This window comes from Panthera onca, chromosome D1, assembly GCF_046562875.1.
Source record: "Panthera onca isolate mPanOnc1 chromosome D1, mPanOnc1 haplotype 2, whole genome shotgun sequence".
Classification (NCBI taxonomy): Eukaryota; Metazoa; Chordata; class Mammalia; order Carnivora; family Felidae; genus Panthera; species Panthera onca.
Window position 1 is genome coordinate 84925129 of NC_138348.1, and position 13366 is coordinate 84938494.

Below are 13366 nucleotides of genomic sequence, written 5' to 3' on the forward strand. Positions count from 1 at the left end.
ATGGCTATTTTTCTGTCTTCTGAATGAGGATGGTTTTTCTTAGCTTTGGGATGGTAAAAAAGATTGCCAAGAAACAGATCAATAACTTTGACTATACATCAATTTGGGCCTATTTGATTATTAAAGACTTAAAAGTGAAGGTAATACATATTGTTGGGAGTATAATTGAAGCAACCTTACTGGATATAAATTTGGCAATTTATTTTAAGAGCTTAAATACCTTCATATCCTTTGACTCAATAATTCCACTCTTAGAAACTTGAGAATGTAATCAATGATAAGGTCAAAGATTTATGTCTAAAGATGTTCATTCCAAGTTATTCTTTATAATGAAATAAATGGAACTACCTACATGCCCAACAATAGGAGAATGATTAAATAAATGAGGGTGACTTTATTCTATGGAAATATTATGTTTCAACTTAAAATGGACCTTTTGAGTACTTTTCAATGGGGAAATGTAAAAAAATTTAGGTAAAAATGCAGAACACAAAAATAAATTTGTAATCATTAATGCAAAAATTTATTTTAAAAAAATATCAGAAGAAAATGCATCAAAATGTGAATAGGGATTGGAATTGTATTTTTGCTTTATTTTTTTTTTAAAATGAGAATTCTTGTTCTTATATTTTTAGATGGATGTTTATTAATAATGTTAGTGTGTGTGTGTGTGTGTGTATGTGTGTGTGTGTGTGTGTGTGTGTGGTGTTTTAAAGCATATATTCTTTTTGAGGCCTGAATGTCAGCATGCCAGTCTGGTAGGTTGGGACCAAGAATTAAAACTGCCTCCAGATGTGTGAGTCAGAAAAGAGGGTGACAGCTTCACTTCCCAAAGCTAGGAAGCCCCAGAGTGAACACAATGTGTGAAAATGGAGTGAGGTGCTTGCCATCACCTGTGTATGAGCAGACATCATGTAGTAACACAAAGATATTTTGAAAGAATAGATGATATTTGCTGTTATTAATTTCTTAAAACAGGCAATCAGGCAGTTACATATAAACTCCCTTTAGGGCTGCTAGATCTTAATGGAGGCCATGCCCATGGAAGTTTCTGGGAAAAACACTTTGAGAAAAGATGTGTGAAGGAGCGCCTGGGTGGCTTGGTCGGTTAAGCATCTGACTTCGGCTCAGGTCATGATCTCACAGTCCATGAGTTCAAGCCCCGCGATGGGCTCTCTGCTGACAGCTCAGAGCCTGGAGCCTGTTTCAGATTCTGTGTCTCCCTCTCTCTCTGGCCCTCCCCTGTTCATGCTCTGTCTCTCTCTGTCTCAAAAATAAATAAACGTTAAAAAAAAAAAAGAAAAAAAAAGAAAAGGTGTGTGAAGAGAAATCAGGGCAGGGGTTTGGCTTGGAGAGTGTGCAGTCACAGTTGTTGGAACAAATCCAGGTACCTAATCCATCTGACTGGTGTTGCACTGGAGCACCTGCCACATGTGATCCTGCTCAGGTGCACTGCCAGTGGAAGCCCAGACCCCCTAGCTCTCTTCTTTAAATGGGACATCCACAGCAGCCCCGGTTGGTCTCTCTGCACAGAAAGCTAGGTGGATTTGTATGAAAATCTGGTTCATAAAATTCCTAAGCATGCTATTTCATCCAGGCCTGGAGAGTTTAGCTTGCACAGATTCAAATATGACTGCAACAGGACCTACAGTTTTGTAATGTTGAAAAGGAAAGACAGAGATTTGAGTGCCCAGTGGGAGCTGAGACTAGGATAAACTCATGGTAGAGAGCACACATTTCAAAATGAAACAATCCCTCCAAAGTCAGCCTTTTTTCTCAGCCTTTTCCTTTTTTTCAGTATTTTTTTTTCTTGAGTCTCTATGTTTAAGGAAAAAAAAAATCCCGGAAAACAAAAGCTCATTTACTCAGATGGGTGGTTAACCTTGATGAACCATTAGTTGAAAGTAGGAATATTCAAAAACATTTTATTTCTCCTTTTTGAAAAATTTACCTCTTTTAGAGTTTTGGTATTATTAATTATAATAATAAAAAAAAAGAAGAAGAAGAAGCTTGGATAAATGTGCTAACAGCTTCTTTCTTTGTATTAAGATTTATGTGTTTTTAATTCAGCACTGAGCTGTATTGGACAGCAACCTTGAACGAGAAGAAAGGGAAATAGCTGATCTGTTACTATTTTTTCCATATTTCCTTAAAACTTCATTGCCCTCTTTCCAGTATTTTATACTGCTGAGCCCAGTCTAGTTTGAGATGTCTAAATTATTAAGTGGTACATGAGGTAATTGATGCAGGATTAAGAAGTGAAAACAACGTGCACTGGTATGACATGTGGGCAGCAAGGGTGAGGTGGGGAATTTTACAACATGCAGTGACATTTCAGAAATATGTAACCAAATAGTCAGTGGTACTGTGATGCTCCTCAAATACTTGGGGTTTTTGCCTTTGTACTGGGCAAAGATATGGTTCTCTTGGCTGGCTGTGTAGTTCATCCTTGAGGGCCTGCTCCTTCTCCTGGTTATGGGTGTTTTCTATAGAATCAGGACCAGGTTGGATTTGGCAACCAGAAAGGGGAAATGTTTCATGTCTCAGTGTCTCATCTGCTTTTCCCTACTGGCTCCAGCAGGCATGAGGACCTAAATCAACTAGGGAACAGTAGGGAGGAGTGAGGGAGAAAGAATCAATCTGTTCTGATGTCTGTCTCCCTGATCTTTGGAACAGGAAGACAGCGTCACCTCTGAGCCCAAGTGTTCTTGTATGGGAAAAGCGTCCTTTTAAAGAATTAGTCTTCAGCATTCTGTCAATTATGGCCTCCAAATCTGGCTGAGTAATTAAATGCCAGCTGACAGTAAATATCAAACTGCTTGGGAGCCGTAGCGAGATATAGACAAGTGGATTCTGTGTGATTGCTTTGGTAATTTGCTTTTTAAATCTTTAATACCAATTAAATGCAGGAGAGCTGAAGCCCAAGCATTGCCCAAGTGAGACAGCCCATCAGCTGATGCCGTGAGCTGTCCAGTATGGACTTCTCGGCTCCCATGACTGCACTGGGTCTTAGGAGACAGGGAAGTCTGATTGGCAGTGACTAGTGGACCCTGCACCATCTGTTGGCAGAGAAGCCCCTGTCCTCAAGGTACTGCAGGACTGTGCATCCTCAAAGGCTATGGTCAATGACCTCCCCTATATTTAATGCCCTTAGTTGTCCCTAGCATCATTGTGGGTCTGATTTAAGACCTGATTTTTTTTTTTTTACCTCATTACCTTAGGGGAATGGGCACAGGAGGAAGAGAAGCAATACCTACTGAATAACTACCAGGTGAAGAGATTGTTCTTTAGCAGTTCCTACCAAGACAACAAACTAGCATGAGTGCAGACTCATGCCTTCAAAACCCTGAGGAACTTAAAAGCAGTGGTTCTCAACCAAGGATGATTCTCCCTCCCCATTCCCCACCATACATACACACACACACACACACACTCATAGGGACCTTTGGCAATATCTGGAGACATTTTTGATTGTCTTAGCTGTGGGGGAGATGGAACTGACTCATAGTGAGTACAAGCCAGCTATGCTACAGGGATACCATAATGCATAAGGCAGCTGAACACAACAAAGAATTATTTGGCCCAAAATATCAGTGGTGCTGACGTTGAGAAACTTGATCTAGAGTGAAAATCGCAAGTTAGAGAGAAAACTGAGAAATTCTTGGGATTACAGGACAGCCAGCACAGCAGTGGGAAGATAAGAACTCCTTTTGAGGTTGCTTTTGCTTCTCTTCCATCATTGCTTCAGGAAATACAGAACCTGTCCCACACTTATGGAAACTCAAGTTCTAGCCTAGGTGTTCTCAAGAATAAATTAGTACAGCACAAAAGCTTTGTGCTTATTAAGAACTGACAAAATAGGTGGGGACTTGTACTTTGGGCAGTTGCTTCTTCTTTTCATCTAACCTTCCCCACTCCCCTCCCCTACCCCATGGTGAATTATTATATAAGGAGTGTCCCCCTTTACTGATGTTTCTTTTGGTTGACAGAAAATAAAACTTGACCTAGGTGGTTGGTTTTGGGAGTAGTGGACTATTTTTCACTGGTACCTAAGTTTCTCCAATCTGGGACTCATTCATCTGGGTTAATTAGGCTAATATTGTCTGGGATTCTGGCTTGCCCACACTCATTGTTTGGCAGAGAGCTAATAACTCTGGGAAAAAAGGAGGTCACTAGTCAAAATAATGAGTCTTTGAGAAATATAGCTTGAAGAAAATGGCATTAAGAATAGTGTATTGCAGGGGCGCCTGGGTGGCGCAGTCGGTTAAGCGTCCGACTTCAGCCAGGTCACGATCTCGCGGTCCGTGAGTTCGAGCCCCGCGTCAGGCTCTGGACTGATGGCTCGGAGCCTGGAGCCTGTTTCCGATTCTGTGTCTCCCTCTCTCTCTGCCCCTCCCCCGTTCATGCTCTGTCTCTCTCTGTCCCAAAAATAAATAAAAAACGTTGAAAAAAAAAATTAAAAAAAAAAAAAGAATAGTGTATTGCAGATTCTATCAGAAGCACAAATATTAGAATATATGGACCAAGGTTTTAAAAGAGCCTAATAATAACTATACTAAAAGAGAAAACATAAAACAAGAACAGGAAAACATAAAATAGTCAAAGTAAAAATTTAGGTATGAAATACATAATAGGTGGATAATGATGGGTTATTGAGCAAGAAAGGTATAGCTGAGGAATGAATTAGTGATTTGGAATATCAGACTTAGGACATATCTGAGAAAGAAAGTAATAAGAACAAAGAAATAGAAAAGCTGAGAGACATAGAAGAAGCAATAGAGGAGTGAAACTTCAGCCTGTAGGGGCACCACAAAGACAGCAGTGCAGAAGAATCTAAGGATGTAAGAAATAAAATCAGGAAAGAAAAACTCTTGGGGGGGATAATGGATTAAAAAGAAAAGGATGACTTCAGAGGATGGCTGTATGAAAGAGCTCATGTGCCAAAATGGAGAGATAAGGGACAACTCCAAACCTTATTAATGACAAATGGAATAACTTTGTAGTGGAAAACACCTGGAAGATACCACCGTAAGCAAGTAATGTATCAACATTATTTACTACTGATACATGATGCATTAAAAAGGGCACATCACTTCTGTGATATTCTTCCCCAAATCCTATAGCCCCAATTGAATTATTAGAAAACATCAGACAAAGCCAAACCGAGGAAATTCTATAAAATGCCTGACTAGTATGCTCCTAAAGTGTATGGTTATGAAAAGACAAGGAAAGACCAAAGGATTGTCAGACTGAAAGAAACTAAAGAGGAAGGACATCTAAATGCAATGTGGGATCTTGGGTCAGATCCAGAACAGCAGCAAAATGGACATTACTCCAAGAACTGGTGATGCATAAATAATTTATATATTTAATAATATTGTATCATTGTTAATTTATTAATTTTGTTAATTTTATCACATTTAGGCAAATTTTAACTTTAGGGAAAGCTGGGTAAAGGGAACAGGAAACTTTCTTTTCTGTCTTTGTAACTCTTCTAAAGCCTCAAGTTCTTTTAAAATAAAAAGCTAGGGGCATCTGAGTGGCTTAGTCAGTTGAGCAACTCTTGATTTCAGCTCAGGTCATGATTTCACAGTTTATGGGTTTGAGCCCCAGTGCAGAGCCTGCCTGGGATTCTCTGTCTCCCTCTTTCTGCCCTTCCCCTGTTGTGTGCGCGCACGCGCATGCGCGCGCACACACACTCTCTTTCTCTCTACCCCCCCTCTTTCAAGTAAAGAAATAAACATTAAAAAAAAAAATTTCAAAATATTAATCCATCATCTCCAGTATTGAAGAATTTTATGACAAAGTAATTATTGTATGAGAGTTCCAGTGGCTCCACATTCTCACCAACATATAGTATGGGTAAGCTTTATAATTTTGGGCATTCTAATAGATATATAATGGCACCTTGTCGTGGTTTTGATTTTGGTTTCCCTAATGACTAATGATTTTGAGCATCTTTTCATATGCTTATTTGACATCCACTTGATGAAGTGTCTGTTCATATCTTTTGTCTTTTTTAATTTGGATTTTTTTCCCATGTGCTTTGAATGTTATTTATGTATTCTGGAAACAAATCAGAAATGCAGTGTACATTTTATTGGACATTTTGTGTAAATCACTAAACCTTTTTTGTTTATTGATTCATTTATTTTGAGAGAGACAGAAACAGCATGAGTGGGGGAGGGGTAGAGAGAGAGGGAGACAGAAAATCCCAAGCAGTCTCCGCGCTGAAGCCTGATGTGGGGCTGGAACCCATGAAACCGAAGACCGTGAACTGAGCTGAAACCAAGAGTGGGATGCTTAACCAACTGAACCATCCAGGCACCCCTAAATCACTAAACTTCTAAAGGAAAGGTAAGATACCTTGGGTTAGGCAAAAAGTTTTCAGATACATCACCAAAATAAAATAAATATAAAAACAATCCATTTAATCCATATAATGAACATTAATTAGTTGGATTCTATTGACATTAAACTTTTGTAATGTATTTTTCTGGTTTAATATTACTAAGGTAATGCTGGCTTTGTCATTTGGAAGAGTTTGCTTATATTTTCTGGTAAAGGTTGTGCAGAAACTTGTATTATTTCTTTATTAAATGCTTGGTGGAATTTGCCAGTGAAACCATATGGGCCTGGGGTTTTGTTTTTGTGGAGGGTTTTGCATACAAATTTAATTTCCTTAATAGATATAGGGCTATTCTGGCTATCTATTCCTTCTTGAGTGAGCTGTGGTAGTTTATGTCTTTCATCTAAGATGAAAGTGGAAGTTATTGGTATGAAGTTGTTCTGAATATCCCCCTCATTATCATCTTTATGGCTATAGGAGCAGCAGTGATGGCCCCTCTTTCATACCCAGTATTAGCGATTTGTGTCTTTTCTATTTTTTCATTGGTCAGTCTGACTAGAAATATATCAGTTCTATTGATTTTTCTCTGAAATCCGTTTTTTTCCTATTGTTTTCCATTTTCAATTTCATTGATTTCTACTCTGAACGGTATTTTTTCCTTCTTTCTTGTTGCTTTGGGTCTCATATTGCCTTTTTCAGATGTAATTTTAGATTATTGATTGGAAATCTTTATTCTTGTCTAATGTTAGCATTTAATGCTATACATTTCCATCTAAGCACTGCTTTAGCTGTTTGCAAATGATGATACATGGTATTTTCATTCTCATTCAGCTTAAAATATTTTAAAATTTCCCTTGAGATTTTCTCTTTGAATAATACGTTATTAGTACTATGTTGTTTAGTTTCCAAATATTTGGGTATTTTCCAATTATATTTTTGTTACTGATTTCTAGTTTAATTCCTTTATGGTCCAAGACTATACTCTGTATAATATCTATTCTCTTAATTTTTTAAAGCATTGTTTTAAGTCCAAAAATATAATGCATTTTGGTGAATTTTCCATGTAAATTTAAGGAGAATGTGGATCATGTGTCAATTTGGTCAATTTTGGTTCATAGTGTTGTTCAGGATTTTTATATCCTTAGTGGTTTTCTGCCTACTCGTTTTGCTAATTACTTCGAGTGTTGAGGATGCCAACTATAATTGTGGATTTGGTTATTTCTGTTTCAATTATATAAGTTTTTACTTCATATATTTAGAAGCTTTCTTGTGGGTTACATACACAGAATTATTTCTTCTTTGAGAATTGAACCCTTCATTATTATGTCATGTCCCTATTTATCCCTGATGATATTCTTTGTTTGTGAGTTTACTTTGTCTGGTATTAAAACATCTATTCTATCTTTCTTTTGGCTACTAGTGTTCTCATGGTGTGCAGTAAGGAATTAACATGGTAGGCTTGAGGCTGCTATCCTTAGAAACATGTGTGAGCAAGGCTCTTGGTTGGTATCTGGGAATTTGGATTTTGGAGGTATTCCTACCACTGCCTCACTAATAAAAGAGGCTCACTGCATTTAGACTGTTTGTACAAGCAATATGGTTTATGCCACACACCTGCTTTCCTTCTGCAAGTTTAGAATTTTGGTACACAGTAAAGCAGAGGGTGCCTACATGACCAGCCCTAATTAAAACCTTGAGTGCTTGGTCTCTATTGGGTGTCTCTGGGCAGAAAAAAATTGCACACATGTTGCTGCATTTTCATTGCTGGGGAAGAGAATGTTCATGGGAGGGAGGGCACATCCAGAAGCCTTTGTGATATGCTGTGTTCTTATTACCCACTGTAATAAACCTTAGCTGTGAGTATAGCTGTATGCTGAGTCCATAAGTCTTAGCAAATATCCAGACATGTGGTGGTCTTGAGGACCCCCAACTCACATGGTATATCATTTTCATATTTTGTTGTTACTTCTGCATTGTTTTATTTTAATTAAAATTTTAATTTTGAGGTAATTATAAATTTACATTCAGTTTGTAATAAATAACACAGAGAGGTCCCAAGTACTCTTTTCCAAGTTTCTTCTGCTAATGACATCTTGCAAAATTATATATAGTTCAGTATCATTACTGGGATAATGACATTGATACAGTCAAGATATAGAACAGTTCCATCACTAAAAAGTCCCTCATGTAACCACACCCACTTCCCTCCTGTGTCCACTTCTTCTTTAACCCCTGGTAAAAGAGAAATGGTTCTCCATTTCCATATTTGTCATTTCAAAAATGTATGAATAAAATAATACAGGATGTGACATTTTGAGATTGACTTTTTCTCTCTGAGCATAGTCCCTTTTAGATCCATACAAATTGTTTGTAGTAATAGTTTGTTTCTTTTTATTGTTGCATAGCATTCTCTGATATGGATGTACCACAGTCTTTATTCAACTGTCAAAGGGCATCTGGGGTGTTTCCAGTTTGGGACTATTATGAAAAAATATTCATGCGCAGGTATTTGTGCAAATACAAGTCTTTATTTTTCTGAGAGAAATGCCCTAGAGAACAAATACTGAGTCATATGGTAGTTGTATGTTTACTTTTTAAAGAAACTGCCAAACTTTTTCAGAGGGGCTGTGTTATTTTACATGCCTATGAACAATGAATATATGGTGATTCCTTTTTTTTCTGCATCCTTACAAACAATTGGTGTTGTCATTATTCTTTTACTTTGCCCATTCTGATAGTGTGTAGTAATAAGTCATTATGGTTTTAATTTGGATTTCTTTGATGGTTGATAATGCTACACAACTTTTTGTGTGCTTATTTGCTACATCCCCTTCAGTGAATTATCTCTTCACTATTCTCTTTTTGTTTTGCTCATGTTCAACTTGGATTTTTTTTTTCACCATTGAAGTTTGAGAGTTCTTTATATATTCTACATACTAGTCTTTTGTTAAATACATGGTTTGCAAATATTTTCTGCCAGTCTGCACCTTATCTTTTATCCTATTAGTAGAATCTTTTGCAAAGCAAATTTATTCATTTCTCAGTCCTACTTTTTTTTTTTTTTCCATCTCTTTCTGGGATTCCAATAATACACATGTTAGATTTCTTACTATAGTTCCATAGATCACTGAGACTCTGTCTACTTTTATTTTTCCCCCTTCAGTCTGTTTTATCTTTTTCATTTATGTTAGATAACTTATATTGTTCTATGTTCCAGGTCACTTTTTTTCTCTATCTTTTGTATTCTTCTTTTTAGCCTAGTCATTGAATATTTTCCTGCAAGTTATTTTATTTTTCATTTCTAAATTTTCCATTTGGTTCTTCTTCATATCCTCTGTTTCTTTGATGAAGCTTTACATTTTTTTATTTGTTTCATCAGTTTTGTAATTATTTGTGGAATCATTTTTCATTATGGCTTCTTTTAAATCTCTACTAGATAATTCAAACATCTCTGCGATCTCAGGATCTATTGATCATTTTTTAAAATTCAATTTGAGGTTTTACTGGTTCTTGGTATGATTAATGATTCTCAATTGAAACTTGGATATTTTCATCTTATGCTAAGAGACTCTGTATCTTATTTTAATCTGTTTTAGCTGGCTTTATATGACACTGTATCAATGTCAGTATCCTGGTTGTGGTATTGAATTTTACGAGATGTCCAAAAGGGAAAAAGGGAGTTGCCGCTTTATTACCACCAAGTGGAAACAGAAGTCCATGTTGCCCACTTAACTTCCATTGACACCCAAAGCAGGAGTGATTCATTATTGATGGGCTGGAGCAGCAGTTCTGGCTCCCCATGTGGTCTCACAGACTCCTCAGTAATGTGGTCTTCTTACTACTGGGTAGTAGTGAAAGTTCCTGACTTTCTATTAGGTATCGTCTGACATTAGTGCATTGAAAATGGTAGGGGAACCCTTGTTACTGATGAGTTAGAGTGGATGTTCAAACATCCCAGTTGGTCTTCCCTGGTGCTGTGTTTGTTGGGAGTTTTCTTTACTGGCTGGTGGGGATCAAGTCCTGACCCCCTACTTGGACTTTCCTGACACTAGCTCAGCAGGAGTATTGAAGTGCCTTTGTACAGCATGGTGAGGGCGGAAGTCTGGGTTCCCTATTTGACTTTTGCTTGGCATGGGTATGGGCACAGTCATAGCCTTTTCTGTAATGTTTGTCTGGAATAGAGCGGTTGTTGTCAAAAAGTATTCTGTCTTGCTAGACTGACATTTCCTGGTCCTTTGAGTAGCGAGAGTAGGCTTTTGGGGGGGCTTATTTTGTCCATATTTGTTGGTGTTTCTGGGTTGATGACTCCTTCATCTCCAAGTCTGGGATATACAAAGCAAAAGGAGAATACAGGGAACTTAGCACAGTGCTATTCTTTAGGTCCTAAGATACAAAGCTGGTCTGCCCTTTTCTCTTCAACTTTCAGGGTTTTCTAATGTTGGATTTAGATATAATTTCCAGGCTTTAGTGGGAATAAGAGGGAAAAGTACATTTACAAGCTCAGCTTCCTGGAAGCAGAAGTCTCATACTTTTATTTCCACATTTAATGTAAGTTTCCTGTAGACAGCCTATTGTTGGGCCTTGCCATTTTAATTAATCCTATCTGATAATTTTTGTTTATTAACTGTTATGTTATGCCATTCACATATAATGTGAATGAATGTGATTATTGATATATTTGGATTTAATTTTATGACCTTGCTAGCAGTTTTCTATTTGTTCCATCTGTCTTTCATTTTTTCTCTTCTTCTGTATTCATGGGTTAATTGGACAATTTTTATTCCATTTGTGTTCTCTATTGATTTATTTATACCTCTGAAAAATTTTCCTTAACAATTGCCCAAGGGTTTAATATATACAAATTTAATTAATCAGAGTCTACCTCCAAATAAAATTATACCTCTTTGTGTGTAATGTGAGAACCTTTCAATCATATATTCTCAATATCTCCTTACCATTCTTTGTGTTATTGATTGTTATATATTTTACTTTTACATATGTTATAAGCACTCAGTACATTGATATTACTTTTGCTTTGGACCGTCAGTGATCTTTTAGAATAAATAAAAATAAGGAAAAACTTAATTATATTTTACCTTCACTTATTCCTTTTCCAGTGCTCTTTATTTCTTTGTGTAGATTCCAGTTTCTGTCTCATATCATAAACTTTCTTCCCGAAAAATTTTCTTCAATATTTTCTATAGTGTAGGTCTGCTGGCAGCAAATTTTCTCAGTTTTTGCCTGAAAAAAGACTTTATTTCTCATTTATTTCTGAAAGATATTTTCACTTGTTATAGAATTCTGGTTGAGAAGTTTTACTTCTTCAGCACTTTTGAAAATCTTCACTGTTTTCTAGCTTTCATGATATTTGAAGAAAATTATAATTTAATTATTGTCCTTGTTCCTTTATATGTAAGGCGTCTTTTTTGTCTGGCTGATTTCAATGTTTTCTTTTTTTTTTTTTTTAATATGAAATTTATTGTCAAATTGGTTTCCATACAACACCCAGTGCTCATCCCAACAGGTGCCCTCCTCAATGCCCATCACCCACCCTCCCCTCCGTCCCACCCCCATCAACCCTCAGTTTGTTCTCAGTTAAGAGTCTCTTATGTTTTGGCTCCCTCCCTCTCTAACCTCTTTTTTTTCTTCCCCTCCCCAATGGGTTTCTGTTAAGTTTCTCAGGATCCACATAAGAGTGAAACCATATGGTATCTGTCTTTCTCTGTATGACTTATTTCACTTACATTAACACTCTCCAGTTACATCCACATTGCTACAAAAGGCCATATTTCATTCTTTCTCATTGCCGCATAGTATTCCATTGTGAATATAAACCACAATTTCTTTATCCATTCATCAGTTGATGGACATTTAGGCTCTTTCCATAATTTGGCTATCGTTGAAAGCTCTGCTATAAACATTGGAGTACAAGTGCCCCTATGCATCAGCATTCCTGTATCCCTTGAGTAAATTCCTAGCAGTGCTATTGCTGGGTAATAGGGTAGATCTATTTTTAATTTTTTGAGGAACCTCCACACTGTTTTCCAGAGTGGCTGCACCAGTTTGCATTCCCACCAACAGTGCAAGAGAGTTTCTGATTCTCCACATCCTCTCCAGCATCTATAGCCTCCTGATTTGTTCATTTTAGCCACTCTGACTGGCATGAGGTGGTATCTCAGTGTGGTTTTGATTTTTATTTTGCTGATAAGAGGCGACATTGAGCATCTTTTCATGTGCCTGTTGGTCATCTGGATGTCTTCTTTAGAGACGTGTCTATTCATGTTTCCTGCCCATTACTTCACTGGGTTATTTGTTTTTTGGGTGTGGAGTTTGGTGAGCTCTTTATAGATTTTGGATACTAGCCCTTTGTCCAATATGTCACTTGCAAATATCTTTTCCCAGTCCGTTGGTTGCCTTTTAGTTTTGTTGACTGTTTCCTTTGCAGTGCAGAAGCTTTTTATCTTCATGAGGTCCCAATAGTTCATTTTTGCTTTTAATTCCCTTGCTTTTGGGGATGTGTCAAGTAAGAAATTGCTACGGCTGAGGTCAGAGAGGTTTTTTTCCTGCTTTCTCCTCTAGGGTTTTGATGGTTTCCTGTCTCACATTCAGGTCCTTTATCCATTTTGAGTTTGTTTTTGTAAATGGTGTAAGAAAGTGGTCTAGTTTCAATCTTCTGCCTGTTGCTGTCCAGTTCTCCCAGCACCGTTTGTTAAAGACACTGTCTTTTTTCCATTGGATATTCTTTCCTGCTTTGTCAAAGATCAGTTGGCCATACTTTTGTGGGTCTAGTTCTGGTGTTTCTATTCTATTCCATTGGTCTCTGTGTCTGTTTTTGTGCCAATACCATGCTGTCTTGATGATGATAGCTTTGTAGTAGAGGCTAAAGTCTAAGGTTGTGATGCCTCTTGCTTTGGTCTTCTTCAAAATTACTTTGGCTATTTGGGGCCTTTTGTGGTTCCATACAAATTTTAGGATTGCTTGTTCTAGTTTCGAGAAGAATGCTGGTGCAAGGTTTTC